Source organism: Pithys albifrons, chromosome 10 (genome assembly GCF_047495875.1).
Source record: "Pithys albifrons albifrons isolate INPA30051 chromosome 10, PitAlb_v1, whole genome shotgun sequence".
Taxonomy (NCBI): Eukaryota; Metazoa; Chordata; class Aves; order Passeriformes; family Thamnophilidae; genus Pithys; species Pithys albifrons.
Genome location: NC_092467.1, coordinates 7,627,372 through 7,638,355, shown reverse-complemented (window position 1 = coordinate 7,638,355; position 10,984 = coordinate 7,627,372).

Sequence of the window (10,984 nt, the reverse complement as noted above, 5' to 3'; positions counted from 1 at the left end):
CATCATATTAATACTCAGACCTCAAGCAAGAGATAACTCAAGGGTTTCTGCCCTGTGAGGGTGGGCAGGCCCTGGCACAGGGTGCCCAGAGAGGCTGTGTCTGCCCCATCCCTGCAAGTGTGCACGGCCAGGTAGTACAGGGCTTGGAGCAACCTGGAATAGTGGAAGGTGTCCCTGCCCATGGCAGGGGCGTGGAACAGGATATTTAAGATCTCTCCCGCCCAAACCATTCTGTGATTCTGTGAACTAAGCTGTTCTGGTTTTTGAAACACAGGGACACAAACAAAATGTAAGTAGTATTTTGGGATATGTATTAAAATAACCAAGTGGAGGGTGGAACTAAGTTAATGAACTTAAAAGATATCTGAAAAAGTAGCCCATTACCCAGATTCCAGCATGCTCAGAAATCATAGATCATTTGCTTTCACAGAAATGTCCATTATCTCTGGTTTGTTTGGTTTGTTTTTTTTACATAGAAAGACATTATCCCTCCTACCATCCCCTGACAAAGATTTAATGCTGCCATTTGTTGTGGTTTAACCCCAGCCAGCGACTCAGCCCCACACAGGTTCATGCTCATTCCCAGCCCTGGTGGGATGGGAGAGAGAACTGAAAGGGTAAAAGCGAGAAAACTTGTGTTGATATAAAGACAGTTTAATAGGAAAAGCAAAAGCCACACATGCAAAACAAGGAATTCATTGACGACTCCCCATAGGCAGACATGTTCAGCCATCCCCAGGAAAGCAGAGCTCCATCACAGTTATTTGGGAAGACAAATGCCATGAATCCAAAACGGGCCCTCTCCTTCCCTCGGATTTGTACCATGAGACGTATGGTATAGAGCACCCCTTGGGTCAGTTGGGCTCAGCTGTCCCAGCTGTGCCCCATCCCAATTCCTCATGCATCCCTGGACTCCTCACTGGTGGGGCAGTGCAAGGGGCAGCAAAGTCTCTGTGTAAGCTCTGCTCAGCAGTCACAAAAACATCCCAGTGTCATCAACATTGTTCTCAGCAAACATCCAAAACACAGCCCCATACTAGCTGCTGTAAAGAAAATTAACTCTATCCCAGCCAAAACCAGCACATCCTTTTGTAGATAGGAAGATATCTCCATCTTCTTAGCAAAAATCTCTCCCCTCTACCCTGCTGACACAGTGTAATTCTCCAAACCTGCAGTTTTAAGTGAAAGTGAATCTGATTGTGACTCAGGCTCCAGATGGGTATAGCTGTAAAGATATTGTCATGTGAAAGATTAGGCGCTAGCTTAGACAAAGAGGTGTTCAGCTGCAAGCTTAATAGCCTCTGAAACAGCAACTGCCACGGAAGAGCTTCCAGGTACCGATATTGCTATCCATAATAACCGCGGTATTGCAACAGATGATGGAAAGGCTGGAAACTCCCTGTGGTATTCTGTGCTCTGCACAGAAAGCTACTAACCCCAGCTACAGCTCTGAACCCTTGCTGGTTGTCTTTTCCATATGCTGCAGTTGTGACAGTCAGCATGGAGTTTGCTATGGGATGTCAGAGGGGTGAGATGCTGTGGATGGAGCACAGTGCAGTTGATCTGCCAGTTCTTTAGGGCTGGGGACCTGTAGCACAGTTACCTATTGTGCTTTCACCTAGAAAACAATGCATGGAAACTACAGAAGTTGGGTTAATCCAACCCACTGACCACCCACCATTCACTCTGTGCTCTCCTCACAACTCACCCTTGCACAAGGCTTGGCGCAAGTGAAGGAGAGGTGGAAAAATCAGCAATTGTAGCACCAGGCCTGGAATGAAATTGCCACTACCTGCCACTCAGAATTCCCAGGACAGATCTGAGCTTGGAGACTGGGAAAAATCACATCGCATCCTAGATCCATTCCCATTTGCACATGGAATTGACCTCCTGGCCCCTGCAGCTCCAAGTCATCACACAGGTCATTCTTCCACAAACCCTTCTGCATCCCCAAACATCACCTCACTAGTTCAATTGTTGGAGGCCAGTTACATCCAAATCACTGCTCTGAGATCCTAAAACTCTGCATCCATCTCAGCCAGCAGGAGTTTCATTATCATCTTCCAAAAAAGCAGGGATCACTCTCATGCTGGGAAGATTCAGTGTCAGTGCCACACAGTAGAGACCAAGGCCACATGGCAGACCATGCTATCAACATAAATACAACTGGAGAAACACCATAGAAAGCTCAAATGCCCTCTGATCACCTCAAAAAGGCAGAGTCCATCAACGCAGCTGCATACCTGTGTGACAAGAAGCCATCTGGTTCTGTGCAGAGCTTGCTGGCTGACCCTGCTACTGCCACCCAGGCAGGTACCACCACTAGGTGGTTTGGGACTTCTAAATAGCCTTGGACTATACTTGTGGAAAAAACAACCCATGGGACTCAATATGCCAAAGGGGCTGGAATGGATAAGCAGAAGCAGTCAGAGCTCTGCGTGAGACAGGGTGTTTGTCAGACAGCTGCCATAAGTGCTGGACAAAACTTGTCAGGGTCATCCTGTACCCACAATCCCAGAAATTGGTGCAGAAAGGCACGCTGAGCCTCCCTTCCAGAAATCCCAGCTTACCACCCTGACACCAATAGTTCTGTGCTAAAAAAACTTCATGTTGAAGAAATGATGCAAAGGGAGGAACTTCTACTTGCCATGGCTCCTCCAAGGAGAATGAGCATGCTCAGAGTTGAGACAGCCTGAGCATGACAGGCAAAACTGTGTTCACCTGTAAAATACTGAGGATCCATTATAACCACCTCACACGGGTAAGCTGCATCTATGGATGGAGAGAGCTCAAACCGGGAGATGCCTCAGCATCTCTTCCACTTTGTCCTATAATATCCTGTTGTCTGATGCTCCTGCCTCCACAGGGCTCAAAAAATGCCATGCTGGGAGCCAAGAGGTTTCCAGGGCACACAAGGCATGCTGTCCATCACTGGAAAGGCACATTCCTTTGGTGCACAGTGGAGGCACAGATGTGACCTGGGATTCCCACATCACTATAACTCACCCAGCCTTAACAACGTCCCCCCTACCCAGCACATGTCCCCATTTGTTTCACATGAAGTGTCACTGCCCAGCCCCACAGAAAACAAATGTTCAGAGGAAGGGGGATGTTAAGGGACCTTCTTTCTTTATCTCAGATTAATTAATCTATGCTGCTTGTTAAAGAGCTGCTTTGCTGAGCTGTGAGGAGCAAGTCATACATTACACACAGCATTCTAGAGCTCAGCAATATTCCCTGGCATGGCCATGCCAGGTGGAGCTGGGGAAACACTAAATTAACACTGGCATCCATTTGCACTAAGCAAACACTGTAGCTCCAGGAAATAAAAGAAAGAAAAAAGGGCAATATTTTTAGGAAATGCTACAGTAGAGCCAAAACATGCAGAGCTGGCATCAGGCTTATAATGAAGATGTTTTGCACAGTTATCCATCTTGCCTTGTGTCCGAGAAGCTAAAATGGATCAGGCTAAAGGTGCACTGCTTTTCTGTTTTTCCTGATAGATCATACAAATACAACATTACTGATGACTTACACGATGCCAGTACGTATACAAGTGGAGCTGAGTGATTTTTACAGACAGCAGGAGAAAAGTTTAGCTTCCTAAAGTTCACTCTAGGAAACCAGACCATAGATCTGGTGAAATGTAGGACAAGCTTTGTGCAACAAGGAAGAGTTGCAATAGATGATGAATAGATAATGGGGTTTAAGGGCTCTGAAAAGGTCACCTGCACCATCTCCCTGCCCTAAAACAGGAGCCATAAACCATCTCCGTGCTTTCTCATGCACACGCTTTTATATTTGTGGAGCATCCAGCACAAAAGAGCCCCTTACTGATGGACACTTTGATGATTTAAGTGTTAAATAAGAGATAGGTGCTGTTTATGTGGAAATTATTTCTGTTGGGACAGAGACAAGAAAGCAGCATTTTCTCCTGTGCCTCTGCCTGCCTCACCTGCACTCTGCTGCTCATCCATCTCCCAGGATTGCCTGGAACATTGCACATGTAGGAGCATTTTCAAACAGCTCACATTTTCTTTAGAAAGTCAACCTGTTCAGTAATGGCTCATCCTGCTCCTCCCACCCCCTGCTACACACTCCCTTGGGACCAAGAGGGGAGAAGATTCAGCCTGCACCGGAAAACAGCTTTATGTACATTAAAATATCACCACTCAAAAGTCTGATGCTATTGCAACCTACAAAACCAGAATCAGCAGCTTTGTCCGCATGGAATAGAGAAGGACAAATTTCCAGCCTCCCAGAAGGGTTCAAGGAATGCAGATGCACTTAGCCCTGCAGTAACACAATCTGTAACAGCAAAAATATTACAGGGAAGGTGAGAAAATATTATCTCAGGTCATTATATTTTATATAATATCCTTGTACACCTGTACAACGAGCCTCTAGCTCAAAGATTAAAATAAAAGCATTTTACAGTAATAATAGCACATCTATAATTTTCCAAAACACTGAAAGAACATTATGAAGCATTTGGGGATGTCAGGGACCTCTATGGGGTGCATGGGTAAGAAACAAAGAAATCATAGGAGGGTTTGGGTTGAAAGGGAGGTTAGAGTTCATCTCATTTCAACACTCCTGCCATGGGCAGGGACACCTTCCACAAGAATAGGGTGCTCAGAGCCTCATCCAACCTGGCCTCAACCACTTCCAGGGATCAGTTATCCACAGCTTCTCTGGGCAATACTTCCCTTCAAACAGCTATCATCTCAAAATTACAAATGAAAACCTTCAAAATTTTTGCATTACCTCCTTCCCTGTATTAATCAAAATCAGTATTTCCATCTTCAAACAAAAACAGTTTTTCTGCCCACAAAGGTAGAGAATTCCTGGCTCTGCCACAAGCATCCCCTACAACTCTATTAAACTGCTCCAACCTGGAAGTGCAGAGGCTCAGACATTTCCAAAAGTATAGAACAGGGCAATCAGGCAATTGTATCTTCAAAAACACTCTGGTGTCTTGCAGAATTAGAAGATGAGGACAGTGGTGCAACCCATCACTCCCAGAGGTGTGTTTAGAGAGGACGGAGAGTTGTCACAGACTATCAATAGTGCAGTAGGAACAGGGATAAGGAAACAAGGATGAGGCTTGTTCCGGCTTTTCCTCCCCATGCTGAAGTGTCTATAAGGAATAAGTATGGCAAGGGGTGTAGATTCTCCTGTGTTTACAGAATCACAGCCCAAAAACCTGATGTGCAACAAAGGGAGGGAGAAGAGCTGCAAAAGGCAGTAGGGTAAGCCACAACACCCAGGGCACAAGCAGCAGTTCACTGTCTTCCCTCAGGGGCCACAATGAGGTAAAAGCCAGTAAAATTGCCTGTTCCCAACAAGGAGAGGTGCTTCAGGAGGTCACTGGTCATCTCCAGCCACTCTAAGACACAAATATTCTGGAGGAAAAACTCAAAGCAAGTCCTCAGTTCACCCCTTTCCCTGTTGCTTTGCAGTCTACATGATCCCCCAGGAAAGCACTTGGGAGACCAGCAGTTGTCTCCAGCCCTGTGACAGAAGACAGATCAGGACTGCCAAGGACTGTCACCCATCACAGTTCTTTATACACCAAGCTTTGGAGATTTTTTTTTTGAGATTTACACAGCTACAGGAACAGCAGCCAGGCCCACAGAGGGATGTGCTGTTTAACCATCATTTTTTGGAAGATTTTTGTGTTATTTGCCCCAGGAAACCTGGAGGGGACAGGGCTCCTTCAGCACCACAGCAACTGAGTTAAAGCAAGGAGCCAGATTTTTAGGCAGAAAGCAGCCAAAAGAGCCCCAGGAGTTAAAACCAAGAGTTACTAACTCCAGATATCATCTGCCTCTTGGTGCCATCACAGCAGCAAATGATTTTGCATTTTGCTGGCAAGATGAGAGTCTTATAGAAGCCAAGCAGAAAGAAAAGTGTTTCACCCTGTAGAAACCAGTCTTGGATGGCTTTCAGTGACCTTCCCAGTCCTCCCAGAGACACACAGGTGTGCACACAGAGATCCACACACACCATCACTCTACCACAGCTGGGGTTGCTCTTTTGGCAGCCCCTGGATCGGAGTGATGGAAAATGCAGCGGATGCAGGAGGAGTGTGCACAGTGGCACTCCTGCAAAACACGAGCTTGATGCAGTGGCGGCAGCGGCAGCAGCAAGTGCTGAATTCCCATTTAAATAAAATGCCAAAAGGCAGTCAGCGAAAGTGACATTTATGGTGTTACTACAAATGCATTCAGTGGGAAGCTGAGTAGCAGAAGCAGGTTGGGGGGAAAAAACAAGCTGTAGTGAAAACTGCCATCTGTATATTGTGCCCCATTTTTAATATTCTGTATTCTCATAAAAAGTGTTGTTTCTGTCACTATTCAATCTCCCAAACTCACATGGAACACTGTTAAAAGTCAGCAGTGTGTGAAATGGTATTTTAAAATAAATGAAACCCGCTCGCAAAGCTGCGGAGGAATATTGCAATGCCAGGGTGCTGACAGACAGGCATTGAAAAGTAACAACCGTTATCATCTTAAAGCAAAGCGGATTAAATAAAAACCCACAGCTAGTGGTGCATTACCAAGTCTGATATTGACACAGCTGCCGTGGTGGTTATTTTTCATTGTCTCATCAAGACAAAGCATCACGGGATATCAATCTTCCCTCTGTCAGGCCATGCCTGCTGTAAAGTTTTTCGTTTACATTTTCATTATATCCCTTTTATCTCAGCTGCCAGCAAAAAAATATATATATGTATTTTATATATATACACATGCATATACATATGTATATATACATATATCTCTATGTATGTATGTATATACTTCTGGGAAAGCTGACACTGGCTGACCTCCAGCGCATTGCCAAGCCACAACCTCCACCCATAAGGACCCCCCTTCTCCCCAGACAAAGCCAATCCCTACTTGGTGGGCTGCAAGGACTGGTTCAGATCCCATCCAGCTGGGGGGTGGGCTGGTAAAGGTATGAACCCTTGAGTGCTTTCAAGCCAAGAAATCCAGCCCACACAGCTGCCAATGTTTTCTAAGAAGGCCCCTTTCTGTAACCTGATTTCACTGGTTGGATCAGTCACATGTGTTTTGCTATCAAGCTCAGTTTGCTGCACGGAGAAGAGGAAGAAAATGAAGCAGAAATCATAATTCTCCACAGAGGGCACTGGCTGTCTCATCAATACTGGTAGCTATTACATTTCTCCCTTTGTAGCTCTGCAGGCTGATCTCTGCATCCATTCATTCCTCACGTTTCTGTCCATCTTTAACTTTTCCAGCCTTGCAGTACCATCAAAGTGCTGCTCTCCTGCTTTTAGGAGGGTCACTGGCAAGTATTGCCAGGGCAGAGAGCTCTTCCTGAGTACACCGAGAGCCTCACAGAGCTCACCTACAAACAGCCTCAGTAATCCAGCCTCTTTTCACTCCACTAACAACTCTGCTGTTTCAAGGCATGAGACAGAACCAGCTGTTTGCAGCTGCCCATAGCATTCCCCAGAGCAACAGGGACTGCACTAGGAAGAAATGGATCCTTCCCTTATTCCTAAGCAAGCCTCATCTTCCAAACCTATCACAAATAGCTACTTATGGCTGCTCTTTTGTGCTTATTATTTAATTAAGTGCAGCCTCAGCCCCAACATTTCTTGTTCTTATGTCTCCTCAGAGGCAGCTCAGCACTGCCCCATAAAGCACATCAGTCCTTTAAGAGTTGGAACTCTGGGAAACGTAGTTCCCAGCGGAAAAACAGGGCTAAAGCGACCACAGGGGGCTGATGGTGCCCTGAGAGAACTACAAAAGCGGTAGGAAAAAAAAACAGTGAAGCAAGACCCCTTGGAAAGGGGCTGCAAATGGAAACATATCTCAGTGGCTAACCACAAAAGATTTCCTTCGTCACTCCTGCAACCCCTCTGTGGGCTGACAGTGCAGAACTAAACCCCTTCTCCCTTCCCCAGCCCCCAAGTCAGGTAACCACCCAAATCCTCTGCAATGTTGGACTCACACGTTTGCACCAATCCACACATGCTTTGTTTATAGCACCCTGTGCAGAGCAGCGGGAGGAAAACATTGGTTACACCTGTCCTAAGCCAGGAAAGGGCTCCCTGCAGTGACCTGCAGAGTTTCTCTCCATCCAAGGGGGGATTACCTCCAGTAAGCTTAACAGCTTCAATGACACTTATCCTGAGGTCAAGTCTTTGCTGCTGAAAACCACAATGCAATGTAAAGAAATTCATCCTCCCACCTTCTCTTCCCTGCCTCAGCTTCCCTAGCACTGTAGGCAGTGTCCTTGAGCACTCCATGATCCCTCTCCTGCTGCATCTCCCAGGCCATCTACACACACCATTCTCCCACTGTAAATCCAAATTCCCCTGTCAGAAATATCCATCCCACTGAAGGGTCGCTACAGCTCTGGGATGTGTGTCTTTCATCCTACTTCTAGAAACATTCCCTCTCCATCCCCCCAAATGCTTCCTCCTTCCAAACAACAGTCTTCCCAAGGTGTTTTCATTTAAAGACAGGATCATTAACCCCTGCAAAAGACAAACTTCTGAGAAGCTGTGGCAGTTTGGTGATGCTCCAGCCCTCACTGCATCCCTCCAAGGTCACCTTGTTTGTGTTCACTTCCACCCAGCTGAATTCAATCCCCAGGTCCTGCCCCACCAGTCTGTGGCCCCAGAGCAGCAGCAGTTACACCTTTTTCACAGCACTCTGTGTAGCAAAGGGTTACACAAGCTCTTCCAGCAGTGTTTCCTCCCTCTCCCTCTCCGCAAGCAGCAGCAATTGCCATTCTGCATCCTTAATAGCAGCGTAATCAAAAGTTATGATGCATTTTTCAGTAATCACAAGAAATGATCCCCACTTAGCGTTAAGTAAAGCAAATTTGCCACTGGAAGGAGGATAAAAAAAAGGGGGAAGAAAAAGAAGAAGTCAAAAGCATTTCAATTTTCATTTGAAATGAATGAGTCAGAGTCAATTTGGTAAAGCAGTTAACAGCAGCTGTGCTCCCCTTCCCAGCCCCTTAACAGGTACAATTTGCTTTTAACAAACAACCTCGCAGAGGTCTCTGGCACCATGTTAACACAGTGGCATTCAACCCCTCTTGCTGTTGTGTATTTAAATTGGGTAATAGAGTCAGGCAGAGGAGATCCACCATGAATCTTAAGAAGTGCAATTTGACAGCATCTTAAAAAAAAAGTGGGGGGAGCCTTTATAAAAAAAAATAAATGAATTTGAGAATAGGTTTTTTTGGATTATTTCAAAGCAGCATATTAAAAACAACAAAAATCCTCAAAAGCCCCAGCTTGGTGGCAAGACCCCAAAACCTGGGGCTGTGAGCAAGCAGGTCCCTTGTGCAAAGAGCTCTGCAACACACGGCAAGACACGTGACAGCCAAAGCACCCTCAGCCTGGGTGTATTTGGGTTACTTCAACCCATATCAAGAGCAATAGCAGAAGGCTGTATGTCAGAAAAGAAGAAAAAAAAAACAGAGCCAGAACACAACAGCCTTGCACACTTCAACATTAAGGTTGCCCCAACCCCACAGGGCATCCCACACCATCCCATCATCTCAGCAGTTACTGGAAAAGAAGACTACCCTCTGGGCTGGAAGGAAAAGCAGAGATGTGATGAGCCTTTACCACCCCTTCTTAGCCCTCCTGACCTCAGGGCTTCCCTGTCCTGCCCTCAACCCAAAGTCAGGCCCTTGACAATGCCCTCATCTCACTTTTGGTTCAGTCAGTCATCTTCTCTCATTCATTTGTTCTTTGAAGAAATCTCATTTCATTACCTTCCAGTCTCCTCAGCTTTGTGGGGAATTACAGGAGGTCAATGAAAAATTCATGTTCTCAGTCAGTAATTGGCATTTTTGTTTCCTTTTTTTAGAGGAAGGAAAGCAAAGAAAAGGATGTGAATGGGGCAGACAGCAGGGTGAGTGGGTATCTTCTGCCGGTTATTAAGATAAAGTCTCTCATATTGCTCCCAGTCAGTGTACTCTGCTGCTTGCTCTAAGCAAGCCCTGTAATCCTGCATATTGAAATCTGAAAGCATTCCTGGTACTTTCATTAGAGGGACAAGTAATGAAAGCAGACTGGACATACACAATTATTACAGTGTAATCCGCTGGAAATGAAGTCAATCCAATCACCCAGCATTCTGCTTTCTTCTCATTTTTTCGACTTCAAGTAAGTGCTTCCCAAATTCCAGCTGAAGTTACTGTTACAATCAATAGCACAAGGGCTCTCTGCATAAGACTCAATTAATATGATGCTTGCAAGTGCTCCCCTATTGATCTCAGGCTGGTCTGAAGCACCAGCCAGCACTGGCACCAACTACAACACTAGCAAGGAAGACAAATACAAAATTAGGGGATGCCAGCAAGCTAAAAGGAGCAGCAGAGCTCTTTAAGGATAACCAAGAGAACCCCCAGTCCTGGAAGCACAGGAAGTTCTCCAAAAAACCAGAATGTGCCTGGCTGCAATCTGCTCCATCAGATTTGCTGGACTGGGAGACCGGAATTTCACCCACCCAACTCGTAAGAAGAAACTCCCTTCAGCCCCCTCCAAGGTCCTGCCCCGCAGAGCTGCAGGCGGGCAACGCTTCTTTCCCTGTCTCTACACCTCCTGCTCGCAGCGAGCCCGCTGTCAGCCAGGAAACAGATTGCTACATCCAGCACGACCAAGGCTCGCCATGATTAGATCTATTAATACAGTGCATCTGATTCACCTCCAAGGCCCCGGCGCTCCGTGACAAATAGGGATGGGCTTCTCTGCTTTGCTGAGTGGGGCCCTGCAGGAATGACCTCCTTCTTGGAGCCTGGACAGGCAGGACCAGCAGGTACTGGGGAGGGCAGTGTCACCTGTGTGCTGCAGAGTGCCCTGGGAAGAGCCCCAGCAAGACTGACAGCACAGGGAGCTGTCTATCACAGGTGGTGATGCCAGAGCTTATGTCCCTGCAGGTTCTTGTCAGATTGAGGATGTAAAGAGGTCCTTGTTTCCTGCCCT